The sequence below is a fragment of the Dama dama genome, chromosome X, assembly GCF_033118175.1.
Source record: "Dama dama isolate Ldn47 chromosome X, ASM3311817v1, whole genome shotgun sequence".
Taxonomy (NCBI): Eukaryota; Metazoa; Chordata; class Mammalia; order Artiodactyla; family Cervidae; genus Dama; species Dama dama.
The window spans coordinates 51,658,660-51,666,993 of NC_083714.1; positions in this window are offsets into that span (position 1 = coordinate 51,658,660).

The following is an 8,334-nucleotide window of genomic DNA, read 5'->3' on the forward strand; positions in this document are numbered from 1 at the left end:
GGGAAGGGAAATAAGGAGGTCTCGAGGAGGGAGGATTCTCACAGTTGGGGGCTTCCTGCAATGAAGGGAAGGGCTGTAGGGCAGCCCCAGGACAGTCTAGGGAAATTGCACACCTGCGCTCTCAGCCACTGACAACTGGGTGTTTCTTGCAAAGGAGAGCCCACAGATGGATGGCCAGGGCAACCTCCGCTCCCTCTGCACTTCTCCAAGAAAAGTGGAACTGGGAAGCAGCGTGAGGCCTGGGCTGACATTCCTATGAGGCCCCTCTCATAGGTGTGCCATGCAACACACCTCAGGTGCAAATGGGTCCATCCACAGAAGGAACAGCTAAAGACAGCTTGAAATGGGGCACTTTTCAGGGGAAAAACTGAAGTGTGCAAGAACTCTTCAGCCATACAGCAAATTACCACGTGCCTCGTCAGCCAGGTGTCTTCCTGTGGTTAGTAGTTCATGCCAGAAAAGTAGCAAGGGGAACAACTGAGTTGGTGAGACAAAGAATGCCCTCATTTTCTATGGCAGTAAGAATACTAAAAATATCAAGAATTTAAATTGTCTTCATCAGGACATGATTTTCTTATACACTGCATGCTGTTATTTGCCTTTTACTTGAAGAAATGGGGCACTGGGGAAGCAGCCAACATTATCCCTTGTGTAAGTGGTGCAACATGACATTTCTGCAACATCATTTAAAAGTCTATCGATATTGGAAACTTCTCTAAGAATCTCTAAGGGAACAAAAAACAAAGACACAAAAAGGCACTTGGGTGGAATGCATACCAGAGAGGATTCTTACTAAAGAGCATGTGTGTTCACAGGCAAAATGCAGCTTGCAAAAGTTCTCAATGCTGGCATTTCTCTCTGTTGAATTTTGGAGGCCAAGTGTTGCCTTTGAACCACAGACAGGAGCAAAAATTTGAAACTCCCAGTCCTAGCCTTAACCGTGTACCCTGGGCAGAAACCACCCACTGCCAAATGTGACTGTCCCTGATTGCCTGTTTGCCTCCAGCTGGCCGCCTGTACCCCGCCTCTCTGAGTGATGGCACATGGGGTGGGCTCTGATGAGGGCTCTGCCTTCAAACAGATGTAATTTCAAATCTTAGCTCCCCGGGTGGTCCTGACCCACTGCTAAACTTTCCTCACCTCATCAGGAAATGTGAATTCCTACAAAAAGATGACCTAAGGGTCTGCTCCCAGCATCCAGCAGGTACTCAATAAGCAGGGACTGTGGGAAGCAGGCTCTGCTCCAGCCAGTGGAGTTCCAGACCCTGGCCTACCTGAACTCCCGCCTCCCTGGGGCACAGCTGCAGCGATGGTGCCAGCTGGGCCAGTGAAATGTTTCTGGTTCTGAAGCCACAGCCTGTAGCACAGGGTGCTTCTGACTATGAGCAGAGGAACTCTGGTTTCCCATTTCCAGTCTCACTTGTCTTCTATGCCAAGAGTCAGTCAGTTCAGCTGCTCAGTTGTGTCTGACTCTTTGCGACCCCATGGACTCCTGCACACCAGGCTTCCCTGTCAATCACCAACTCCTGGAGCTTGCTCAAACTCAAGTCCATCGAGTCAGTGATGCCACCCAACCATCTCATCCTCTGTCACCCCTTCTCCTCTTGCCTTCAATCTTTCACAGCATCAGGAGCTTCTCCAATGAGTCAGTTCTTCGCATCAGGTGGCCAAAGTATTGGAGTTTCAACTTCTGCATCAGTCCTTCCAGTGAATATTCAGGACTGATTTCCTTTAGGATTGACTGGTTTGATCTCCTTGCAGTCCAGGGGACTCTAAAGAATCTTCTCCAACACCACAGTTCAAAAGCATCAGTTCTTTGGTGCTCAGCTTTCTTTATGGTCTGACTCTCAATCCATACATGATGACTAGAAAAACCATAGCTTTGACTAGACAGACCTTTGTTAGCAAAGTAATGTCTCTGCTTTTTAATATGCTGTCTAGATTGGTCATAGCTTTTCTTCCAGTGAGCAAGTGTCTTTTAATTTCATGGCTGCAGTCACCATCTGCAGTGATTTTGGAGCCCCCCAAGATAAAATCTGTCACTGTTTCCATTGTTTCCCCATCTATTTGCCATGAAATGATGGGACCAGATGCCATGATCTCAGTTTTTTGAATGTTGAGTTTTAAGCCAGCTTTTTCACTCTTTTCTTTCACTTTCATCAAGAAGCTCCACAGTTCCTCTTCACTTTCTGCCAGAAGGATGGTGTCATCTGCATATCTGAGGTTATTGATATTTCTCCTGGCAATGTTGCTATGTAAACAGCAAGCTGTTTAGAAACAGTCCTCAGAACTCCAGAGGGACAATATAGCATGCTGGAGGCAAGGTGGCATGGAACACTTTTTTTCTGCCCTTGTCAGTCAGTAGTAGGTTCCAAAAGCAGATGAAAGACCCTGGCATATTTTTTCTGTTTCTCTTCCCCATAATATCTTTGTGCACCAAATTTATCCCAGCCTTGCAACTCATAGAACCCTTCCTGCTGTCCTAGCAACTGTGTACTGTTACTGCACCCAGCATACAGATGTGAAAACTGAGGCTGGAAAGGGTCATCACTGGCACAAGATCTTAAACCCTGGCCTCTGAGCCATGATGCCACAATGCCAAGGACAAATCCAGGCAAGGACACTGATCTGTGCTGCTCAGCCCTGCACTGTGAGGCTGATGGCCATACACCCTCATGGGTAACCGGGGTACCTGGAGGGTCACCGGGGCACAGAAGCCGGGGTGGGCAAGCAAGAGACAGCTTCCAGATCATGGGCTGACAGAAAAACCACAATTTTGCTCAGGGAAAACATGGACTTTGCAATTTAGGGTCCAGGTTAATCCTAAGAATATGATTAGCTACCAAGCAAGTTGCAATTGAGACCCGGGTGCCACTCCCTGAAGGTAGCTTTCCATCCTGTCCAAAGTTAACACAGGATTCTCTGAGACAGAGGGGGCCGCCCAGCAGGGCAAGCAGCACCAGCAGCAGCACAATGCCCTTTCTGCCATCTCCTCTACCTGCACTTCCTATCGGTGCTTGAGAAGTGTGTTATGAAAGCAAGTAAACCAGCTGAGCCTAATGCTGATGAGCTTCTGGTGTCATGGCCTGTATCTCAAAACCAGAGACTCCTGAATCACGTTAACACCCCAGAATTGTGGGGGTGAACCCAGGTTTTGTGGGGCTGTAGTGGGAGACTGCACAGGGCTCCAGATGTCCTGAAACAAGACAGTGGACAGCTTCCAGAATTGCAAATTAGTGAATACATGTGCTTGCCAAGGGTCCTTCCTCTTTTAGCTCTAGGTTCCTCCCATTTCTACCACAGAAGGCCAGAGTTGGCACCAAAAGATTTCACATCCTGATGCAATTTGGCAGATGGTGGGGTGTGTAGTCACCCGGGTTGACCTGGGGCTGGCCCTCAGTCCTGCCTGTCCCAGGAAGGGCATCCCTGCAGGCCAAAAGCTTGAGGAAGGTAACACAGCCGGTACCCCTGGGCCTCTGTCAGTCCTCTGAAAATGTTGGCTCTTATTGCGGCAAGGATCACTTGTGCCTAATGCTTTGTCCAAAAGCCCTGGGGGCCACAGGGTTTACGGATTTAGAAATCATTAATGGGGGCACAGAGATCGTCAACACCCAGGCAGGGGCTAGCAAGCACACTGACATGGCTGCAGTGAACCATGTGACTGTTCATACCAAGTGGGATACGTAGAGAAAATTCAGGATACTATAAATAGCTTCTTGGCATCATCCTTCTTTGGTTTTACTACAAAATGGGTTTAGGTCAATCTGGTGAAAACACTTGGCTGCTGAAGTGTTCTAAGTGATGGAATGGTGGACAGCAGACCATGGACCTGAGGCAGCAGGCAGATGTTGACACCTGCACAGTTCAGGGAAGAGGCTCCCAGTTTTATGGATTCCTGGTCCTCCTACAGCCCCTAGTTCACAAAGTCAGTTTGACTCAGGTCACACTGTCTTCTGTCCCCAGGTGTCACTATATACATCTTTGCTCAAAATCCACCAATGGCCCTCAAGTCCCAACCCAGGCCACATCCTATAGGACCTTTGGGACTGGGGGCTGATGGTGTCCATGTTCTCCTCCTTTCCAAGTTGGAGGCTCTTCATTGTCTGCCTGTCTCTCAGCTGCAGGCTTCAAGGTACAAGCCTGCATTCCCACTCATTCTGGGGAAAGTTCTCTTGGGAAAAGAGATGCCTTTTCAACCACTATTCATAGTAGGTGCTTTCTGGTTTACAGATTGCTTTCGTGTGAATCATCCCGTGACCTCCTCACTCCCATCAGATACACTGACAAATAGGATTACTCCGAATGGGGAAATTTCACACTGTGCTCATCCTTCAGATAAAGAAATGGAGACTCAGAGAGGGAGTGATTTGCTGAGACTCACACTCCAGCAGTGGTGGTACTGGGGACCAATCCAGGTTTGAGATGGCAAAGCAGAGTGTCTGCTTCCTCCCCCACTGCCTCTGTGGAGGACCAGAGGCTGCCCAGCCTACCTGGGTAGCGCTGCACATACCTGCATGCAGCCTTGCCTCTGCAGGCAATGGATGAAACTTCACAGTACATCAAAGTCTCCAGAAATCCTTTGCCAAAGCTCCCTCTGGGGACCTGAACTGATGGTGTCAGGCTGGGGGCCCTCCACAAACTCGCCTGCTCCAGCTACACACCTGGGCTCAGTTCCCTCGATATGTCTGACCCTTCTGGGGGCCCTTTCCCTGCTTCACAGCCTAGGAGACCCTCTTCATTACAAGACCCAGCCCAGATGGCCCACCCATCTAAAAAGCCCTCCGTGGTCTTTGATGTGAGTCAGTGGTTGGTTCCCCACTCTTCATGCTCCCTAACCTCTGCCTCGTTTCAGGCTCTGCCCTTCACAGGTCTGCCTGGAAGACGTGGTCCAGCCTCCCCACCCCCCAGCCCTAAGTGATGCAGGGGTGAGTGGACACCTGATGTCCTGCATGGTGGAGGAACCTCTTGTAGGTTGGGTGTCCTTGGACTTGAATGTGCTTTGCCTATGAGGTCTGGCACCCAGACCTGCCCTCTCCCATCAGGCTGTGCTTACACCAGGGCTAGCAAATGGCCAGGTGGCCAGAGCACTGTATGTAGTTCTCCTGCCCAACCCAGCAGTTGTCTAATGCAAAAGACTCCAAGAGCCCCTCCCACCAGGCTGCGAGCAGGGCAGAGCATGGTGCCACCCAGGCAAAGGCACTTGGCGTCCTGTGTGTACACACAGCCACCGCTGAGGCACCAATTCCAGGTGTCAATTCTCCTGCTTGGTCAATAGCGCTCATGAGGCCTCAGGCACTGTGAGGGCCCAACCACCGGGGCCCACTCTGGACACCTCCAATGCCTGTATGTGCTCTGTACCTCCCGACAGGCTGACAGGAACTGTCAGGTCAACATCACAGGTGAAGGGATGCCCTGCCCACTCCTTCCTGCTCCCTGTCCCCTTGGTGGTGAGTCCCCAGCCAGACTCTGGCACCAACCCACCCCCCCATCCCCTGCTTCATTAGAACAGCCTCACGAAGGACCCATCCTGAGAAGGCTGGCCTTGGAGTGGTCTGAAGAGAGGTGGCGAGATGGGGCCTTGGTACGGAGTTGACATCTCCTGACTCCCTGATTATGAGGACCCATCCTGTGCACTCAGCCCTGGGCTCAAGGCCACAGCCCAGCTGCTAGAACTTTTGCTGGGCTGGCAGGGGGAGAGGAATTCCCTGGCAGGTGAGAAGATCCAGGTGTGTGGAACATGGGGGCAATAGAGGGAAGTGACTTCTTTGCTTTGCTGCCCGCAGGAGGATGAGCAGCTCAGGGTGAAGAACAGTGAGAACCAAGGGGGCGCCCAGGGTCTCCCTGGTAGCTGACAAAACCTCAGGCAGTGGACAAACATTGGCCCAGGATTCGACAGGAGTGGCTGAACCTCAAAGACACTGAACGTTCTGCCAAGGCGGGCCTGACCCGCTAGCATCAGAGGTCCTCTTGGGAAAATTTGCATCCCTGACACGAGGGCCAGAGAGACCAGGAGGCAGGCCCCTGAATACTGGGACTCCCCAGACGTCTCTGAACTTCTAAGCCTGTGGCAGCAGCCCAATCACCCACCCCATAAAGAGCTGGTGCCCCCCACCCCCACCCCCAAGGGAGCAAATGGCACTGGAGCCCTCCCTCACAGGTGCCCTCTGTCCCAGGAAGCAGGGGAGCTGGCCACCCCTGATCTGCTATGGAATGCACAACACTACCATCAGGAGAGCCCAGGAACCATGGGGAGAGCTGGTCACCTACTGCCCAGCCACCAAGCAGAAAAAAGTCACCTCACAACACAGGTCAGGCTCACCATGCCTGGTGATAGAGGAGATGGACAACACCCCACCCCTCATCCCCACTGCCCAGGGACTGCAGCAGAGGTCACAGGGTTGCACTGAGTGGCCAGGAGCCAGGGGCCATGATGAATGCTGCCACCGCCCAGGAGGCCAAACCCACAGAATGGGGCAGGTGGTCAGTACAACATGGCCTCCTGGGGGCTTGATGGATGGGCAACTGACTAAGGTACAGTCCAAAATGACAATGAGACCAAGGGCAGCCACCCCAGTAAACGGGTCAAGGTCCCTCACCCAGGTTCGGCCCCCAAGCCAGTTCTCAGACCTGGAACTGAGGAACAGGAGTGGGCTGGATCCCTCGGGGAAGGACACTGACACACCGCAGCAGACAGACACAGGAACGACCCCAGTCCCTCCCAAAGGGACCTTGGGCTCTGTGTTGGTGACCCCACATGGGGAGGTGGGACCACCAGAGGGGTGGAGGTTGCCAGACACAGGGTCAACTTGACACTGATGTGAGAGACCCAGTTAAATCTGATTCTGTAGCCACTTTGGGAGGAACCCCTGAACTGGCATTTCTGACCAGAAGGGATCAAGGGGCAAGGGACACAGGGCAAGTCCTGAGGATTTGTGAGTTGATCTTGAGCTGGGAGAGCCTGGAATGCAGTATCCTCCAGAGCCAGGTACAGGGCTTAGTGAGATGTCTGTCAGAACCTGTCAGAACTCCTTCAGAACCTGGGGGAACATGTGATGTGAGGGATAGATGGTAAGGCCAAATGGAAACCCTGTATGAACTCCAGTGAGTAAAAGAGAAATGCATAGAAAAAGAGGGGGGATACTCGCCCCATCATGAACTGGAGAACCTTCTCACCTCTGGTGGCGCCTCATGGGCGGCCTCTGCTCCTGACTCCTCACACCCTGTCTGTGCTTGGCCAAGTCACCACGGTGGGCACACAAGTTCTCACAGGGTAGCCGGATGGGGCTCCTGCCCAGTGCATGAGAGTCCACTCACTGAAGTCCTCTCACCATGGGTATGGGATGGCAATGCACACTCCAGACTGCCCTCCTTGCTCCTCAACCTCGCAAATTTACAGCTGGACCCGTTCAGTGGGCTGCAGCCTGGTGTCTGGAAGCCCCCTCCAGTGCTGGGGAGCCTGGTGCCCGGGTCGTGGCCAACCTGCACAAATGGAAGTCAGTGAAGAGCACATAGACTCCAGAGCTCGGGAGTGATGGAGATGTGCAAACCAGCATCCCCCACTCCCAGGTCAGATGCGATATAAAGGCCTGTGATATGAATGTGAGTGGGGCAGCACCAGAGGCTCACAGAAGCTCCCGAGGTCCCTCTGGGTGGGACCCCATCCCCTGGGCAGGTAGCACCCGAGCAGCGGCAGCAAGTGGCCACCCGTGTCTGCAGGTCCCATGTGTTCCGTATCCTCTCAATGAACTGCAGCAGAACTGAGATGAAATTAGAAACACATCCAGTTCTCAGGCTGGCACCTCCATCTGGGCCATATGGAGAGGGATGCAGTCAACGGGAGCTGCCCCGGGGACAGAGGGGAAGTAAGTCTGGCTGACGTCCCAGAGCTACACGGCCGTCTCTGGGCTTGTCCAGCGTGCAGGAGTCCAAGACCCAAAACTAAAGCTAAGCAGAGATTGAGGGACTGACACGGACGTGAAGGAGCCCTCTCTCATGGGCAAAGTGCTGGACGTCAAGGCAGTGTCTCCTCGAGGACTGCTCCCCCCAGGTGCCAAGCCTGGGAGTGGACTGCAACCCCCAGAGGGAGGGCTTGAGGGACACATGCTGACCTCTGGGACACTTAAGGCTCCAAGAGACTAGGTGAATACTGAGTCCATCACTAGCCTGCAAACAGAAGAGGACGAATCTGAAACACAAACAACCAGGACAGGATGAGCGCCCAGACCCCAAAAGAAGTGCCCACAACTCGGCACAGAAAAGACACACAGCTCAGTGGAGAGATGGGCAATACGCATTTCAGAGAGGAAACCACATCAGCCAAGGAGGACACAAGAG